This window comes from Balaenoptera borealis, assembly GCF_965194805.1.
Source record: "Balaenoptera borealis genome assembly, chromosome: 6".
Lineage (NCBI taxonomy): Eukaryota > Metazoa > Chordata > Mammalia > Artiodactyla > Balaenopteridae > Balaenoptera > Balaenoptera borealis.
In genome coordinates this window covers 55,560,241-55,580,025 of record NC_138863.1, presented here as the reverse complement: position 1 = coordinate 55,580,025, position 19,785 = coordinate 55,560,241, and the positions used below count along the sequence as shown (strand labels likewise).

General features: G+C 38.7%; 1 protein-coding gene and 1 pseudogene across 2 annotated transcripts in view; both read right to left on the bottom strand.

Annotated features, from left to right (window-relative positions):
- PDE11A (phosphodiesterase 11A) overlaps positions 1 to 19,785 on the bottom strand; it is a 423,005-nt gene that overhangs the window by 315,619 nt on the left and 87,601 nt on the right. The gene's annotated exons all lie outside the window — the stretch shown is intronic.
- On the bottom strand, positions 9,875 to 13,621 carry LOC309631351 (large ribosomal subunit protein uL23 pseudogene; annotated as a pseudogene). Its single transcript has one exon. The product of its transcript is annotated as a large ribosomal subunit protein uL23 pseudogene (transcript).

Genomic DNA, 19,785 nt, shown 5'->3' with positions numbered 1-19,785 from the left:
TGAGGCCTTGCTAATGGACGGTTTGTCTCTACAGCAGTGTTTGTTGGAGCATGGTACACCTACCAAGCAGGTGGGCTTTCTTGCTATTCAGCTTCACAGTCTTATCAAATCCAGTGACTTTTATTCCTCTGGCAGCTTTATTACTCATGCCTGACCAGATATTCCCTAGATGACCATCTGACTGAACAACAGCAAAAACATTTGCTTCAATAAATACTGATCCCCTAAGTATGGAGTATTGTTAGTCATCCTTTTAATCTCCCTGAAGCAGCTGACAATGCCCACCATCCCTCCTTCCTGAAACTCCTCCCCTGGCTGCCTTGACTATGGGTTGTAGGCAAAAAAGTTTGAAACCTACCACTTCAATGTGGAAGGCTGAGCAGAAGGTGACATCTTAAATCAAGATCAAGAATACAGATAAGGAGAAGTTTCAGGGCTTAACAATCAAGTATACCCTGAGATTCCTAATTCTCTCTTTGTTTCCTAATTCTCTCTCTGTTTCTCTAATGAGCTAATAGAAATCTAATTTGATGGCTTGAGCTTTTACATTCTATGACTAATGCACAATCAACTGTTTTGTCTAACTACTGGTCTAACTAGAATTCCTTTTTTAATTGTTTCAACCCATGGCACTTTATAAACTAATTCCTTGAGTTTTTTGGATCAGTTTTCTGCCTGGCTAAACTAAACTAAATTAAAACTACACTAAACTGAAACACAGAGATAATTATTAATAAAAAGAAGGCATTCATTCTGTGATTTAGAAAAATAATTCTGCTCTCATAATGATATTAGTTTGAATGATAAAATTTTGAGTTTTAAGTGTTAGCCCAGTTTTCAGTATCTCTGATATCTACACAGTTCAATCCCAGTTTATTTAGTCTTTTGACAAAGAGATTTTTTAAAGAAATTCTTTTGAAGCAGAAAATTGACTCAGTGTAGTTTTTTCACTCTGTTACACATATTAAACTTTGATTTGGATGATGGAAAGAGGTGGAAAGAAATGGAGAGGTGTGAGGGAAAAGGCCAATAAGTTTATAAATTTCAAACTACAAAGAGACAAGAGAATATTACCAATCTTTCATTGTCAGAGAAATGAAGAATCTTATTCATGCCCTTGAAAACGAAGAATGGAGTTGCCAGTGTATGCCAAGAGTGATTCTCCTCTGAAATGGAGGTGAGTGGTTCTAGATGAGACATGAGGGTGGTGTGACAGTGGCTGCAACACACACACACACATGCGCGACACATGCGCGCGCGCGCACACACACACACACACACACACACACACACACAGCAGAGTCTGGAGTTAAACCAGCCTGGGTTCCAACCCCAGCTCACTCACTTACTAACTGTGATCTTGGGCAAATCATTTAACCTCAGTAATTTAGTAGCCTCATCTGATAGTATCTTGAGATGATAAAAATAGACTTCTCAAGGTTGTTATTAGGTGGGAATAAGACAATTCCTGTAAAGTGCTCACAGGGAAATGCAGTAAGTACTAGTTCAATATTATGATTGCATTTTTTTTCCTAGGGATGCCATAACAAAGTACCATGAACCAGGTGGTTCAGAACAACAGAAATGTATTATCTCACAGTTCTGGAGTCAGCAGCCTTATATCAAGGTGTTTGAAGGGCCATAATCACGCTGAAACCTGTTGGGGAAGGAAGCTTCTGGTAGCCCTGCCATCCATTGGCTTGTGGCACCATAACTCTTATTTTCAAATGGTGCTCTCCCTGTGTCTCTCCACATAGTCTTTCCTCTGAGCATGTCGGTCTCTCTACCCAAATTTCCCCTTTTAATAAGGACACCAGTCATATGGGATTAGGGCCCACCCCAAAGACCTCATTTTTAAACAATTACCTCTGTAAAGACTCTATATCCAAATAAGGTCACATCCTGAGGTCCTGGAGGTTAAGACTGCAACCTATCTTTTTGAGGGGAACACAATTCAACCCGTAACAGTGATTCACTAAATTATCCTGCTAGAGATATTTTGCAAGAGATAAGTTAGTAAAGGACTTTAAAATTGTAGAATATCCTTCTCTAGTGATTCATTTTCTGTTTCTTTTTCTTTTTAAAAGAAGGAATACTTGATCTTTTTCATGTAATGACTTGTGTAGAAATTGAGTTGCCTGCTCTTAGCTGAGTCTGGAATGGCTGGGTGTGACTTCTCTGTCATCCTATGGTTTCCTGGTCTTGAGGAAAGGAGAACAGCCACAGGCCTATGCAGCCAGGCCTGCAGAATAACACACCACAGAAACAGAGCATATACCTCCACTCTAAATGGTTTGTTAATCACATAACAACCTCAATTGCACTCGTCACAACTGGAAGAGAATGGCTCTTCAATGGAATTTAAATGAGTATAAATTACATACTTAATAATCAAAATGAATCCTTCTCAGCCAAGTACTTTTTTGTCTTGTTAAATGTTTTTAATGAGTAATATGGACTTTTTGTTGTCCAGTTTTCTCTGCCATGACCCTGATTCTAAACCCACTTTCATCATGCAAAATGATACCCAAACATTAAACATTCATTTCTACTTCATATGCTTTACAAAATGACATATATTTTTGCCCCAAAACTGGACCGTACTATGAAGGTTTGATCTCCTAACACTGCAGTCATGGGTATACCTATCAAAGGCTTTAAATTAATTAACATAAGAAATAAAAACAGGAATATCTGAGGACTGAATGCAGGCCAGTAGTGAATCCAGCACCTTTATTTTTTATTCACGGCTGTATTGATCCACATTTACTCAAATGCATTAATGACCTCCTCTAACAGAACTCTCATTTTAATTATAGTTTGTCATTACCTCAGTTTTCTCAAGTAGTTAATAATCTGAAAACGCATAATTACACTGACTCCAGATACATTTCTTAAAAACTGCTATTTTCAGATTTGGCCCCAGGTGACGGACTGCAGTCATTGCTAATTGGCAGTAGTAATGGATCAATGCCACAAGGTGGCACTATAAGCAATAGGCTACTGGTGCTTATTTTATTTATTTATTTATTTATTTTAACATCTTTACTGGAGTATAATTGCTTTACAATGTTGTGTTAGTTTCTGCTGTATAACAAAATGAATCAGCTATACGTGTATATATATCCCCATATCCTCCCACGCTCCCTATCCCACCCCTCTAGGTGGTCACAAAGCACCAAGCTGATCTCCCTGTGCTATGTGGCTGCTTCCCACTAGCTATCTATTTTACATTTGGTAGTGTATATATGTCAATGTTATTCCCTCACTTCATCCCAGCTTACCCTTCCCCCTCCCCATGTCCTCAAGTCCATTCTCTGTGTCTGCGTCTTTATTCCTGTCCTGCCATTGTGTTCATCAGAACCACTTTTTTTTTTTAGATTCCATATATATGTGATAGTATACAGTATTTTTTTTCTCATTCTGACTTACTTCACTCTGTATGACAGACTCTAGGTCCACCCACCTCACTACAAATAATTCAATTTCGTTTATTTTTATGGCTGAGTAATACTGCATTGTATATATGTGCCACATCTTCCTCATCCATTCATCTGTCAATGGACACTTAGGTTGCTTACATGTCCTGGCTATTGTAAATAGTGCCACAATGAACATTGTGGTACATGACTCTTTTTGAATAACGGTTTTCTCAGGGTATATGCCCAGTAGTGGCATTGCTGGGTCGTATGGTAGTTCTATTTTTAGTTTTTTAAGGAACTTCCATACTGTTCTCCATAGTGGCTGTATCAATTTACATTCCCACCAAAAGTGCAAGAGGGTGCCCTTTTCTCCACACCCTCTCCAGCATTTATTGTTTGTAGATTTTTTGATGATGGCCATTCTGAGCGGTGTGAGGTGATACCTCATTATAGTTTTGACTTGCATTTCTCTAATGATTAGTGATGTTGAGCATCTTTTCATGTGTTTGTTGGCAATCTGTATATCTTCTTTAGAGAAATATCAGTTTAGGTCTTCTGCCCATTTTTGGATTGGGTTGTTTATTTTTTTGATATTGAGCTGCATGAGCTGCTTTTATATTTTACAGGTTAATCCTTTGTCAGTTGCTTCGTTGGCAAATACTTTCTCCCATTCTGAGGGTTGTCTTTTTGTCTTGTTTATGGTTTCCTTTCCTGAGCAAAAGCTTTTAAGTTTCATTAGGTCCCATTTGTTTATTTTTGTTTTTATTTCCATTTCTCTAGGAGGTGGGTCAAAAAGGATCTTGCTGTGATTTATGTCATAGAGTGTTCTGCCTGTATTTTCCTCTAAGAGTTTTATAGTCTCTAGCCTTACATTTAGGTATTTAATCCATTTTGAGTTTATTATTTTATATGGTGTTAGGGAGCGATCTAATTTCATTCTTTTCCATGTAGCTGTCCAGTTTTCCCAGCACCATTTATTGAACAGGCTGTCTTTTCTCCATTATATATTCTTGCCTCCTTTATCAAAGATAAGGTGATCATATGTGTCTGGGTTTATCTCTGGGCTTTCTCTCCTGTGCCATTGATCTATATTTCTGGTTTTCTGCCAGTACCATACTGTCTTGATTACTGTAGCTTTGCAGTATAGTCTGGATTCAGGGAGTCTGATTCCTCCAACTCCGTGTTTCTTTCTCAAGATTGCTTTGGCTATTCGGGGTCTTTTGTGTTTCCATACAAGTTGTGAAATTTTTTGCTCTACTTCTGTGAAAAATGCCATTGGTAGTTTGATAGGGATTGCACTGAGTCTGTAGATTGCTTTGGGTAGTAGAGTCATTTTCACAATGTTGATTCTTCCAATCCAAGAACATAGTATATCTCTCCATCTGTTTGGATCATCTTTAATTTCTTTCATCAGTGTCTTATAGTTTTCTGCATACAGGTCTTTTGTCTCTTTAGGTAGGTTTATTCCTAGGTATTTTAATCTTTTTGTTGCAATGGTAAATAGGAGTGTTTCCTTAATTTCTCTTCCAGATTTTTCATCATTAGTGTATAGGAATGCAAGAGATTTCTGTGCATTGATTTTGTATCCTGCTGCTTTACTAAATTCATAGATTAGCTCCAGTAGTTTTCTGGTAGCATCTTTAGGGTTTTCTACGTATAGTATCATGTCATCTTCAAACAGTGACAGTTTTACTTCTTCTTTTTCAATTTGGATGCCGTTTCTTTTTCTTCTCTAATTGCTGTGGCTAAAACTTCCAAAACTATGTTGAATAACAGTGGTGAGAGTGGACAACCTTGTCTTCTTCCTGATCTTAGAGGAAATTGTTTCAGTGTTTCACCATTGAGAATGATGTTAGCTGTGGGTTTGTCATATATGGCCTTTATTATGTTGAGGTAGGTTCTCACTATGCCTACTTTCTGGAGAGTTTTTATCATAAATTGGTGTTGAATTTTGTTGAAAGCTTTTTCTGCATCTACTGAGATTATCATATGGTTTTTATCCTTCAATTTGATAATATGGTGTATCACATTGAATGATTTGTGTATATTGAAGAATCCTTGCATACCTGGGATAAACCCCACTTGATCATGGTGCATAATCCTTTTAATGTGCTCTTGGATTCTGTTTGCTAGCATTTTGTAGAGGATTTTTGCTTCTATGTTCATCAGTGATATTGGCCTGTAGTTTACTTTCTTTGTGACATCTTTGTCTGGTTTTGGGATCAGGGTGACGGTGGCCTCATAAAATGAGTTTGGGAGTGTTCCTCCCTCTGCTATATTTTGGAAGAGTTTGAGAAGGATAGGTGTTAGCTCTTCTCTAAATGTTTGATAGAATTCGCTTGAGAAGCCATCTGGACCCAGGCTTTTGTTTTGGAAGATTTTTAATCACAGTTTCAATTTCAGTGCTTGTGATTGGTCTGTTTATATTTTCTATTTCTTCCTGGTTCAGTCTCAGAAGGTTGTGCTTTTCTAAGAATTTGTCCATGTCTTCCAGGTTGTCCATTTTATTGGCATATAGTTACTTGTAGTATTCCCTCATGATTCTTTGTATTTCTGCAGTGTCAGTTGTAACTTCTCCTTTTTCAGTTCTAATTCTGTTGATTTGACTCTTCTCACTTTTTTTTTTCTTGAAGAGTCTGGCTAGTGGTTTATCAATTTTGTTTATCTTCTCAAAGAACCAGCTTTTAGTTTTATTGATCTTTGCTATCATTTCCTTCATTTCTTTTGCATCTATTTCTGATCTAATCTTTATGATTTCTTTCCTTCTGCTAACTTTGGGGTTTTTTTGTTCTTCTTTCTCTAACTGCTTTAGGAGTAAGGTTAGGTTGTTTTTCTTCCTTCTTGAGGTAGGATTGTATTGCTATAAATTTCCCTCTTAGAACTGCTTTTGCTGCACCCCATAGGTTTTGGGTCATTGTGGTATCATTGTCATTTGTGTCTAGGTATTTTTTGATTTCCTCTTGGATTTCTTCACTGATCTTTTGGTTATTTGGTAGTGTATTGTTTAGCCTCCATGTGTTTGTATTTTTTACAGATTTTTTTCCTGTAATTGATATCTAGTCTCATAGGGTTGTGGTCAGAAAAGATACTTGATAAGATTTCAATATTCTTAAATTTACCAAGGCTTGATTTGTGACCTAAGATATGATCTATCCTGGAGAATGTTCCATGAGCACCTGAGAAGAAAGTGTATTCTGTGGTTTTTGGATGGAATATCGTAGAAATATTAATTAAGTGCATCTTGTTTAATGTATCATTTAGAGCTTGTGTTTCCTTATTTATTTTCATTTTGGATGATCTGTCCATTGGTGAAAGTGGGGTGTTACAGTCCCCTACTATGACAGTGTTCCTGTCGATTTCCCCTTTTATGGCTGTTAGCATTTGCCTTATGTATTGAGGTGTTCCTATGGGGTGCATAAATATTTACAATTGTTATACCTTCTTCTTGGATTGATCCTTTGATCATTATGTAGTGTCCTTCTTTGTCTCTTGTAATAGTCTTTATTTTAAAGTCCATTTTGTCTGATATGAGAATTGCTACTCCAGCTTTCTTTTGATTTCCATTTGCATGGAATATCTTTTTGCATCCCCCCACTTTCAGTCTGTATGTATCCCTAGGTCTGAAGTGGGTCTCTTATACACAGCATATATATGGGTCTTGTTTTTGTATCCATTCAGCCAGTCCGTGTCTTTTGGTTGGTGCACTTAATCCATTTACATTTAAGGTAGTTATCAATATGTATGTTCCTATTACCATTTTCGTAATTGTTTTGGGTTTGTTATTGTAGGTCTTTTCCTTCCCTTGTGTTTCCTGCCTAAAGAAGTTCCTTTAGCATTTGTTGTAAAGCTGGTTTGGTGGTACTGAATTCTCTTAGTTTTTGCTTGTCTGTAAAGGTTTTAATTTCTCTGTTGAATCTGAATGAGATCCTTGCTGGGTAGAGCAATCTTGGTTGTAAGTTTTTCTCTTGCATCATTTTCAATATGCCCTGCCACTCCCTTCTGGCTTGCAGAGTTTCTGCTGAAAGATCAGCTGTTAACCTTATGGGGATTCCCTTGTATGTTATTTGTTGCTTTTCCCTTCCTGCTTTTAATATTTTTTCTTTGTATTTAATTTTTGATAGTTTGATTAATATGTGTCTTGGCATTTTTCTCCTTGGATTTATCCTGTATGGGACTCTCTGCACTTCCTGGACTTGACTGACTATTTCCTTTCCCATATTAGGGAAGTTTTCAACTATAATCTCTTCAAATATTTCCTCAGAACTTTTCTTTTTCTCTTCTTCTTCTGGAACCCCTATAATTCAAATGTTGGTGCGTTTAATGTTGTCCCAGAGGTCTCTGAGACTGTCCTCAATTGTTTTCATTCTTTTTTCTTCATTCTGCTCTGCAGTAGTTATTTCCACTATTTTATCTTCCAGGTCACTTATCTGTTTTTCTGCCTCAGTTATTCTGCTATTGATTCCTTCTAGAGAATTTTTAATTTCATTTATTGTGTTGTTCATCATTGTTTGTTTCCTCTTTAGGTTTTCTAGGTCCCTGTTAAACGTTTCTTGTATTTTCTCCATTCTATTTCCAAGATTTTGGATCATCTTTACTATCATTGCTCTGAATTCTTTTTCAGGTAGACTGCCTATTTCCTCTTCATTTGTTTGCTCTGGTGGGTTTTTACCTTGCTCCTTCATCTGCTGCATATTCCTGTGTCTTCTCATTTTGTTTAACCTACTGTGTTTGGGGTCTCCTTTTCGCAGGCTGCAGGTTTGTAGTTCCCATTGTTTTTGGTGTCTGCCCCCAGTGGGTGAGGTTGGTTCAGTGGCTAGTGTAGGCTTCCTGGTGGAAGGGACTGGTGCCTGTGTTCTGGTTGATTAGGCTGGATCTTGTCTTTCTGGTGGGCAGGGCTATGTCTGGTGATGTGTTTTGGGGTGTCTGTGAACTTAGTATGATTTTAGGCAGCCTCTCTGCTAATGGGTGTGGTTGTGTTCCTGTCTTGCTAGTTGTTTTTCATGGGGCATCCAGCACTGGAGCTTGCTGGCCATTGGGTGGAGCTGGGTCTTAGCTTTGAGACAGAGATCTCTGGGAGAGCTCACGCCAATTGACATTATGTGGGGACAGGAGGTCTCTGGTGGCCCAATGTCCTGAACTCAGCTCTCCCACCTCATAGGCTCAGGCCTGACACCAGGCCAGAGCACCAAGATCCTGTCAGCCACACAGCTCAGAAGAAAAGCGAGGAAAAATAGAAAGAAAAAAAAAATATTTTTAATAATAATAAAGAAAGAAAAGAAAAAAAACCATTAAAATAGAAAAATTTTTTTAAAAATTAAAAAAAGAAGAGAGCAACCAAACCAATAAACAAATCCACCAATGATAACAAGCGCTAAACACTAAACTAAGATAAACATAAAAATCAGAAACAAATCAGTCACAGACAGCAAACCCTAAGTCTACAGTTGCTCCCAAAGTCCACCACCACAATTTTGGGTTGACTTTTTGTCTATTCAGTTATTCCACAGATGCAGGGTACATCAAGTTGATTATGGGGGTTTAATCCGCTGCTCCTGAGGCTGCTGGGAGAGATTTCCCTTTCTCTTCTTTGTTCGCACAGCTCCTGGGGTTCAGCTTTGGTTTTGGCCCCACCTCTGCATGTAGGTCACCCTCAGGCATCTGTTCCCACCCAGACAGGATGGGGATAAAGCAGCGGCTGATTAGGGGGCTCTTGCTCATTCAGCACGGGGAGAGGGAGGGGTAAGGTAGTTACAATTGGAATGTGGGGTGAGCCTGCGGTGGCAGTGGCCAGCATGACATTGCAACAGCCTGGGGTGCACCATGTGTTCTCCCAGGGAAGTTGTCCCTGGATCACAGGACCCCGGCAGTGGCGGGGTGCAAAGGCTTCTTGGGGGAGAGGGGGTGTGGACAGTGACCTGTGCTTGCACACAGGATTCTCAGTGGCTGCAGCAGCGTTAGCGTTTCATGTCCATCTCTGGGGTCTGAGCTGATAGCCACAGCTTGTGCCCGTCTCTGAAGCTCGTTTAGGTGACGTTCTGAATCCCCTCTCCTCATGCACCCTGAAAAATGGTCTTTTGCCTCTTAGGCAGGTCCAGACTTTTTCCCGGACTCCCTCCCAGCTAGCTGTGGTGCACTAGTCCCCTTCAGGCTGTGTTCACGCAGCCAACCCCAGTCCTCTCCCTGGGATCTGACCTCTGAAGCCCAAGCCTCAGCTCCCAGCCCCCACCTGCCCTGGCAAGTGAGCAGAGAAGCCTCTCAGGCTGGTGAGTGCTGGTCGGCACCGATCCTCTGTGCGGGAATCTCTCCACTTTGTCCTCTGCATCCCTGTTGCTGCGCTCTCCTCTGTGGCTCCGAAGCTTCCCACCCCCGGGTCCCTGCCAGTGAAGGAGCTTCCTAATGTGTGGAAACTTCCTCCTTCACAGCTCCCTCCCAGAGGTGTAGGTTCCATCCTATTCTTTTTTTTTTTTTTTATAGTGAAAGCTTTTATATTTAGAATTAGTCAGCTGGACTCAGTTTAGATGATCCCAATTTTGTTGGCAACATCCAAAGCATCATAGTCAGGAGCCAGTCGAACACATGCCTTCTTCTCTCCACCAGGCCTGATCAGGGTGTTGACCTTAGCCACGTCAGTGTCATAGAGCTTCTTCACAGCCTGTTTAATTTGGTGCTTGTTGGCCTTGACATCCACAATGAACACCAGTGTGTTGTTGTCTTCTATTTTCTTCATGGCTGACTCGGTGGTGAGGGGGAACTTGATGATGGCATAGTGGTCAAGCTTGTATCCCCTAGGGGCGCTCTTCCGAGGATATTTGGGCTGTCTCCTGAGCCGCAGTGTTTTGGGCCGTCGGAAGCTGGGTTACGTCCGGATCTTCTTTTTTTTGTGGCTGTGTATGCCTTTCAACACTGCTTTCTTGGCCTTCAAAGCCTTTGCTTTGGCTTCGGCTTTGGGAGGGGCAGGGACTTCCTTCTTTGCCTTCGGCGCCATCTTCATGAAAAGCCATCCTATTCTTTTGTCTCTGTTTTTCTTTTATTTCTTTTGCCCTACCCAGGTAGGTGGGGATTTTCTTTCCTTTTGGGAAGTCTGAGGTCTTCTGCCAGCATTCAGCAGGTGTTCTGTAGGAGTTGTTCCACATGTCGATGTATTTTTGATGCATTTGTGGGGAGGAAGGTGATCTCCACATCTTACTCCTCCACCATCTTGAAGGTTCCCCCTCTGGTGCTTATTTTAATTGGCACCTATTCTAAAAGCTGATCCAGTCCACGTGGTTCTAAAGAAAACTGGAAAACTCTGAGACTCAAATGAAGAATGGAGACAAGATTACATAAATAGAAAAAAAAAAAGCAGCTATAATTATCATATCAAAAACACAATCCAGGTCTTCTACTACACATAAGAAGCTACTTTAAAGACTGCTCTTATTTACTGTAATGAATTAGTTACTTGAAAAATGAAACACAAATTCATGAAGGTTTTGTTACTTGATGGACTAAAGGAAACTTTTTCATATGTTATGCGTTTCTTAATTTTTTTTTATTTTGAAAGACATGGCACCAGTGAGTTTATAGTTGAACCAGAAGACAGACAGAAAACTAAGAATTAATAGTATACTAGTTATAGCCATAAGATAAATAAGTTTGGTCATCAAGTCTGTGTAATATGATTGTTTCAGTCAAGTAAGTAAGACAACTGGCATTGACAGCTTAGAAAGAGTGACCTTCCAGATCAAGAATTCTGAAGCTAATGATGGCCCATTATTAGGAGTACATGACAAAGTCAACCCCCAAAGTAGAACCAATTAATAAAATAAATTAGCAACATATCTTCTCTTTAATGCACTGGTACTCATATTTCCTTCTGTGAAATTCTGACTTCTACTTAGGCTATCAGTTACACCAAAATGACTATCTTTTGCTGTGCAATTGTTGCAGGGCTTAGGAAAAGAAATGATTTACATAAAAATTTGAAATTTGCCAATTGCTGAAAAAGATCTACTATAATTTGAGAGTATCTTAATACTCTGCTGATTTTAGATTGGTGCTGAATGGAAGAGCTAAAAATGATGCATAGCAAAAATGCATGAAATTGCTTGCTCATCTAAACAGTTTGTAACAGCAGAGCACATGAAAAGTTAAACAGTCCATATAAAAAATCTAGAACTAAAGTTTTTCTCATGAAATCAATAGCATATTGCTGAAGGTATGTATGACTGGCATAAGTACACTTTTTAGAAATTTAGATATAGTTGACATATAACATTATATTAGCTTCAGGTGTACAACAGAATGATTCAATATTTATATATATTGCATGTACACTTTTTAAAAATTTGAGATATATATCATGTACAATATTATATGAGTTACAGGTGAACAACACAGTGATTCACAATTTTTAAAGGTTCTATTCCATTTATAGTTATTATAAAAATTAGCTATATTCCATGTTGTACAATATATCCTTGTAGCTTATTTATTTTATACATGATAGTTTGTACTTCTTAATCCCTTACCCTTAACTTGCCCCTCCCCACCTTTCCTCTCCCGGCTAGTAACCACTAGTTTGTTCTTTATATCTGTGAGTCTGTTTCCTTTTTATTATATTCACTAGTTTGTTTTATTTTTTTTAGATTTCACATATAAGTGATATCATACAGTATTTGTCTTTCTCTGTCTGACTTATTTCACTAAGCATAATACCCTCCAGGTCCATCTGTGTTACTGCAAATGGCAAAATTTGCATGGACACTTTTAATTGAGCCAAATTAAATCCAGAAGGAAGACAAACATAGTTTATACCAGTGCTTCCTTTGAGCATTTTCAAATTATGAGGTTTTAATTCTTATGCTTTTATTCTTGATTCTGCATTAATTTGCACCTACTTATATGTTTCAGTCCCCAATTAAATCAAAAGCTTCTCGGACTCAGTAATATACCTCCTAATTTTTAAGCCTCTCACAGTCATAATAACAATAATATAATAAAGGCTGCCATTTGTTAAGTTCTTATTAGATGCTAGGTATTGTGATAAGTAGGTATCATTGCACATTAACCTCGCCAAAAAATCTCAAGAGATTAGTCCTAACGCACTGTCTGTTAATGAAGAGGAAACAAAGGTACAAGTTAATTTGCCAAGTTTACACAACTACTGAGTAGCAGAACCCAGTTTAGAATCCAAGAAACTTTATGCCAAATCCCCTGGCTTGCCTCATAGAGTGGAGGTAGAGGCATGGTGGTTAATGGCACATTGCCTGAGGTCTCTCTGGCTCCCAAGCTGACTGGTTTTATGGTCTTGGTGTATTACTCAGGCATTCTGTGTCTCAAGTTAGTTATTATACCACCTGGCAGTTCATAAAGCAGAAGTTCAAAAACTCTCACTAAGAACCTTCCAATTTCTCTCAGGTACCTCCGAACAAATAAACCCTTTTGTGAAACATTCTCCAGCTGCTTTAATAGGCGAGTAAATCAACTGGCATTTGATAGAACTGAAATAAGGTGGATATCTGATTTCTAGTAGTGGTCCTCAATGGCTTCTGACAGGTTACACTGTGCTGTGACTACTAGCATTTCAGGCTACTGCAATTAAAATAGCGCTTGCTTTCTCCAACAAATCTACTACATGTCTACATGTCAAGCAGGGTTGGCAATTGAAATGAAGAGTGTAGATGAATAGTAAACCTTTTTGGGAAAATGATAATTTGGAGTACTACTGAATTTGAACATTACTAAACCTGACTGAAGGATTGCCATGGTTTACCTTCAGTTTTATTTAATTTAATCGGTGTGTGGCTTTCATTTACCAAATATCCATACCCTTCTGGGAGTACTGGGAAATCTGTGATTTGAGCTAAAGTTACATAAATCAGGGAACACAGAAGCATAAGAGAGGTTCCTATAATTTTCTGGTGACTCATTTAAGCCAAAACAATCAATAAGGAATAATGTTCTCTTCTTACTTTCAAAGGCATTTGGGGCATTCAGCCAACATATACAGAGAAATTCATTAATCCCTTAATCAGTGGCATAGGAGGCAACACATTGTAGAAAGAACTCTGAACTCAATGTTAAGAAATGTTGAGTTTAAATCAAGCTCTGTTACTAATCAGCTGTGTCTCACTAGGCAAATCACTTCTCCTATCTGACTCAGTTTCCTGCTCTGTAAAGTAAGAGGATTTTTGTTCTTGAACTTTAAAGTTTTAAGAATTGGTACAGTGTAAAAACAAAAATATTTATCTAGGTGGGAACCCAGGAGTTTTATAAAATGCTACATGAAGAGCCAGAGTAAGGCCCAGGTGCTTATATTTGCTTCTTTAAAGTTGACACATCAAGACACTGCTTTGGGAAAGATCCCTGGTGTTCTCCTTACTTGCTGCAAGTAATAAATCCTTCCTTCTTCCACAAAAAAATAAAAAATAAAGTTGAGACATTATGTTGGAAAAAGGAGTAGTTACCCTAAAAAACATAAGCCAAAGTGACCTTAGACAAAAACCTTTTGCTCTAGTGCAAGTTTTCTCAAACAAGAGGCTGCCAAACTATTTCAACTATCAAGGAAAATATAAAAAGAGAAAAAGACACCCTGACTTTCAGTGTCCTTTTTTTTTTTTGGTCCAAAACTAGAGTAAGATTAACCCCACCCTATTGCATGCAACTACAGGCATGGAAAGGAATAAAAGATAATAGCACTGAACTATCATGTCCCTGGGAGTAAGAACACACCTGTTATCATCTTCCGTGTTGAGACATTCAGGGAAGTGGGGTCCCAGGCCCTACTATCAGTCTAATACACTCTTGACTCCCTTCCCCTCTTCTCAGCTATGTCTTTCCCTCTTGCTGCAGTGTCAGCCTGGGGGAGCCATGTACCTGGACAGAGCAGAGGACAAGCAGGAGCATCTCTGGCAGTGGGATCAGAGCCTTTTCACAGCCCCGTGGGCTTGCTCTGCCCACTACAGACCCTGTTTCATGAGTGGGATGGACGCTCTGTGTTCTCTCTTAGAACCGTATGGAGAGTGTTAAGGAGCTGGTTCCAATCCCAACTTACTGCTTACCAGTTGTGTGTCTTACTTTCTGGGTTTGGTTTCCTCTTCTTAAAAATGGGGATTATAATACCTCACTAAATTACTCTACCATGCGTGCTACAGCTGCAGCAATTAATGAAGAAAAAAATGGAGACCTGATATAATATGGACACTTGAGAAATGTCTGAGCTGTGGGCCCATGTCTGCACAATGTCTGGCAGCCTGGATTTGCCAGAAGTCCATTTACATTAGACACGGAGGAGTCTCCCTGGAAATAATTCCTCTTAAGGGAAGAGAAAGGCAGACCTATACGCTTAGCCCTGTAACAACGCCTCGATCATCAGAGGGAAGGGAGTGACTAGTAGGATATCCTGTTTGTTGACATTCATAACTGTGGCTGACCTGGCCTCCAGATGCTTATGTTTGATTCCTAAAAACAAAGAAAGATACGAGTAGAACCTGTAAAGAGCTGGTTACATTTAGGGGATGAAAGGTAATGGTGGTTTCCAGCCATGATGGAGTGTCCAGCAGGAGACAGCCCAGCTGTCATCATCTAAGGCATGCCACCTTCATGAGGCTTAGACCAACAGATGCCCAGAAAATAAGGAAAATTATTTTATTTTAAGGAAAATAAAAAGAGTTGTTTATGAGTACATGTCAAATGTCACCCTGGGACTTCCCAGAAGTAGGTAGAAAGGTCTGAGGAACTGAAGACACCACAGTATCAAAGGTGGTTGAAAGGTAGAAAAATATGTTACAACAGAAGCTCTCTTAATGACCTCCACTTAAGTAATCTGCAGTATAAATTGATGACCTCTGTAAAACATAGCGACATATCTAAAGCATGCTGAAAGGTTTAGCTAGGAGACTAATACTCTTGCATACACCTGGCCCTACTAGCTGAGCGTTTTTGCTTACCCAAGTGTCAACTGTATTTGTTTCCAAGTCTGTTTATGTCAGTTGTAGTTGTTCTTATAAGTTCAGATATGTTTTTTTTATTACATAAACCAAACAATATGAAAAAAAGAAAATCTTTTTTTTCCCTAGGAAAATTAAGTTGAAATCCAGAGAGTTTGATAAAATTGTGTCATCAAAAAGGAAAAACTCTCAAGTTAGATCTAGGTAAGACAATCATAAAAAGCTGAAGAAAAATCAAAAAAGCCTAGAATGATTCTAGATTTCTTTACAAGTACCTTTTAACTCTAGCTCCATTTTAAATCAAACTAAATTATCAACCACAGATAATGCATTATGGGTGTGGTTTATGTAAGGAAAACAAAGTGATTCTCTAGTTAATGGATCCTCAATCAAAGAAACCACTTGCCTGACAATAAAAAATTGTCTGATGGATGTACATTAATATTTTAATTAAAATAACATGTTTAAGATGTATATGTGTTGCTTTGAAATAATTTGCTATTTTAATGAATTTGGAGCCTACCTAACCAATTACCAGTCCTGATCACATCAGATAAGAAGCCTTCTTCTATATTATTGTGACCCTCTTTCAACCTTAGTATAGTCATATCTATCAGGTTTTACAGAGTATGCAATAACCCTAAAATTACATCTATTTTACTCAAAGAACTGTATTTAGATAACTGACTCAAATCTTGGAAATTGAAATGTTAACTCTAAAGATTGCATACAGTACTTAGTGTCCAGTTTTTCTCAGCAAACATTCCTGACTACATCCTTCTGGGTATTTTTACAAACAGAGGCAGATTCACCCACTGATGTCTGCTTACATAGTAAAACTTCATAGTAAAATTTCAGGGATTCCATGAAGATCCTCTGTCCCTCAAATATACCCCCACTAGCTTGCAGATGTCTACAGGGCTACAGTTGATACTGTTTTCCTTATTGCTTTCTGAGAGCAGCTTTTCCTACAGTCAGAATTGAGGGCCAGAGGACCCTCTAACACTTATAGAGGGGAAGAGGGTAAAGGGCAAAGAGCAAAGGACCCCAGAATGTCAATTATATAGTCCAAGTTTCCTAATCTTCTCTAATACTTGATAAAATCAACTATTTTCCCAAGCATTTGACTATCATGGAAAACTACTAATTGACACCTTACAGAATCACTATTCTGAGGAACATCATTAGTGAAATGTTTGTTTTCTGAACCACGTCTTCCTCATCTCTAAGTGGAAGCAATGGTACATACCAAACTGCATAGTCATGTAAAATAAGGATGCTACAGACAGAGTTGTCTAATACAGTAAGCCACTCCACAAATGTTAGTTTCATGTCCCTGCATGAGTTATTTTTTTCTCTTCAGAAATAAATAGATGCTTTATTAAACTTCTAGAGGAGTAGAAAATAGGCCATTGTCTCTAAGAATGATTTTGTTTAGAGACAAATATTCTATGTGTGACTACTGCATTAAAAATATGGTGGCTATAGGAAATAGATGAAGATGCAGTACATATATACAATGGAATATTACTCAGCCATAAAAAAAGAAAAATTAATACCATTTGCAGCAACATGGATGGACCTAGAGATTGCCATACTGAGTGAAGTAAGTCAGACACAGAAAGACAAATATCATATGATATCCCTTATACGTGGAATCTAAAAAAAAGAGTACAAATGAGCTTATTTACAAAACAGAAGTAGAGTCACAGATGTAGAAAACAAACTTATGGTTACCAGGGGATAAGGAGAGAGAGAGATAAATTGGGAGATTGGGACTGACATATACACACTACTATACATAAAATAGATAACTAATAAGAACCTGCTGTATAGCACAGGGAGCTCTACTTAATACTCTGTAGTGGCCTATAAGGGAAAAGAATCTAAAAACAAAAAAGAGTGGATATATGTATATGTATAACTGATTCTCTTTGCTGTACACCTGAAACTAACACAACATTGTAAATCAACTATACTCCAATAAAAATTTTTTTTTAATTAAAAAAAATGGTGTCTACTCTCTTCTTAAGGAATTTTAAAAACAGAAGAAATTTCTCTGTTGTGTTTTAATTTTTGTCATTTAATTTTTGTCTCTGTTATGTTTTAATTTTTTATGTTTTGCTTAATATTTTGCGTTATATCAAAAAGAACCAAGCAATATTCTCCTACTAGCTTTCCAATGGCTCTGAAACATTCCTCAGAATTAAAGCTTTCTCCTCCATTGTCACAGTCCATCCAGTAAAAGCTGACCAGCTGTGTAAAATGAAAGTCAGTGAGAAGAGTGACTGCGAACATAACTTCCAGGGAGTTAAGTGTGAGAAGTCACTGGGTGCCACCACCACTGCCGCACACCAAATCTTGCGAAGCAATGTTTTCTTGTCTCTTCTAAGTTCTGTGAGAATCTTGACTCTAAAGCTGTAACTAATGAAAGCAACCCATGTCTGGGTCCACAAACAAACATTCACCGTGAGCCTTCAGGAATTTGAGAATGTCACCTATACCCAGACTGAGCCTTCGGGGGTCACCTCTCGATGTTTCTATGGCTCTACCTGACCCTGTGACAGGCACAAATAAGAAACTCTCAGATCCGCCCTGTGCAGCTTCTCGAAGAAAGTGTTCGCTTCTACCACAGAGAAGGAGTGCATGCTATCATCATCCACCTTGGAACTTCAGTGGTTTCCTTAAATTTAATATTGTGAGATGCCATAAACAAAATTCATCCATTCTGCTATTCCTTTCTAAACTGTGCAGATTTAAGCAAATCCCTCTCTACCTTTATATTTCCAGACTAAAGAGCTGGACCAGCTTCCTGGGCATGCAACCTGTACAGTCACACAGTACCCTGTGCTTCAAAGTGTCCTGAGCTTGCTTTAATGCTCTCCTGTGACAGGCTTAAAATTCTTAATAATTTTTGAACAAGGAGCCCAGCATTTTCATTTTGCACTGGGCCCTACAAATTATGCAGCCAGCCCTGCCACAGAGTCTGAATTGTCTAGTTCTATTCTCATGTGAAAGCCCATTTTCTCTTCACTGTCTGTGTCTCTGCGATTAAGTCAAGAATTAGTGTGCTTTTAAGTCAGAAGGACAATGGAACCAAGGTCCACAGACAGCAGCTGTGGAAAGCCTGTTCCCACAACTAGTGTATGGGCAACAAGAGATATACATTGAAATTACAGCCTCTGAAACTTTCTTGGCATCTTCTGTAGCCCCCTTATTTTTTCCTTGCTCAAAACTAACCAGAATCTTCCAGGTGCACCAAGGTTACTTGTGTTATACTTAAAAATGTATCGCTTCTGCTTGCAAAATTTCAGTACGATATCTCAACTAGATCGGCAAAAGAGGTCTGTCTACTAACTGCGCTCAAAGCGCCCTGCATACACACTGAACTTTTTGGTGACTTCAGAGTCTGACTCAGTTATTTTGCACAGAGATCTTTTAAGTGGTCCTCAAAACCCATCATACAGTCTAAAACAATTGATAGCTTTAGTGTCTCTCTTATGTCAGAAAATACATAAGAATAAAAATGTGAGCAATTCACTCTGCTTTAAGAAAGATAAGCAATTCACTAGAGAATGCTGTTTTCCTAAAGCAGTATCAATTTTTGATGTGGTTATGAGGAAAAACTATTAGTCACAGCACAGAATGAATGAAGTTTAGAGGAACACTCTGCCCAGGCCTAAATCTTCCTATCACACCAGAGGCGAGTTACAAATAAGAAAGGAAATGGAGGCCCATTTCCTCTGTTTTACAGAGGAAATTTTTCTGTGAATTTCTTTACGCAGAAACTGGGGATTTATGCCATTTACACAGGGGGAAAATGGATCCACTAACTTATCCACTGGCGCCAAAATCCTAATAGTTATACTTATGCCTTGGCAGGGTTCTTCTTTATAGTTGATGAATTTCTCCACTTTGAGAGAGAGCAGTTTTCTTGGTTGGCAGGTCACAAACTGTTTATCTCCTTGAATAGTGTTATTTGTTTTGTGCATTCTCAGTGAGTCACCGCCCCTGGTCCTAAATTCCTTCCACCTGAGACTTGGAAGCATCTATCTAAATACCAGGAGTCCAATGGAATCCTCCAGTCTCACCCTATGCCAGAGCCATGGGGTGGATCAATGACATATTCTGGTCAAGACTGAATGTAGTCAGATCACCATCACATCCTAGCAGCTAGAGATCCTTACATTTCCCAAAATCTACATTAAAAAACAAACAAAGAATCCTCTCAACATCTCTGCAAGAACCAAGATGGCGGAGTAGGAGGACGTGCTCTCACTACCTCTTGTGAGAACATCAGAATCACAACTAGCTGCTGGACAATCATCGACAGGAAGACACTGGAATTCACCAAAAAAGATACCCCACATCCAAAGACAAAGGAGAAGCCACAATGAGACGGTAGAAGGGGTGCAATCAAACTAAAATCAAAT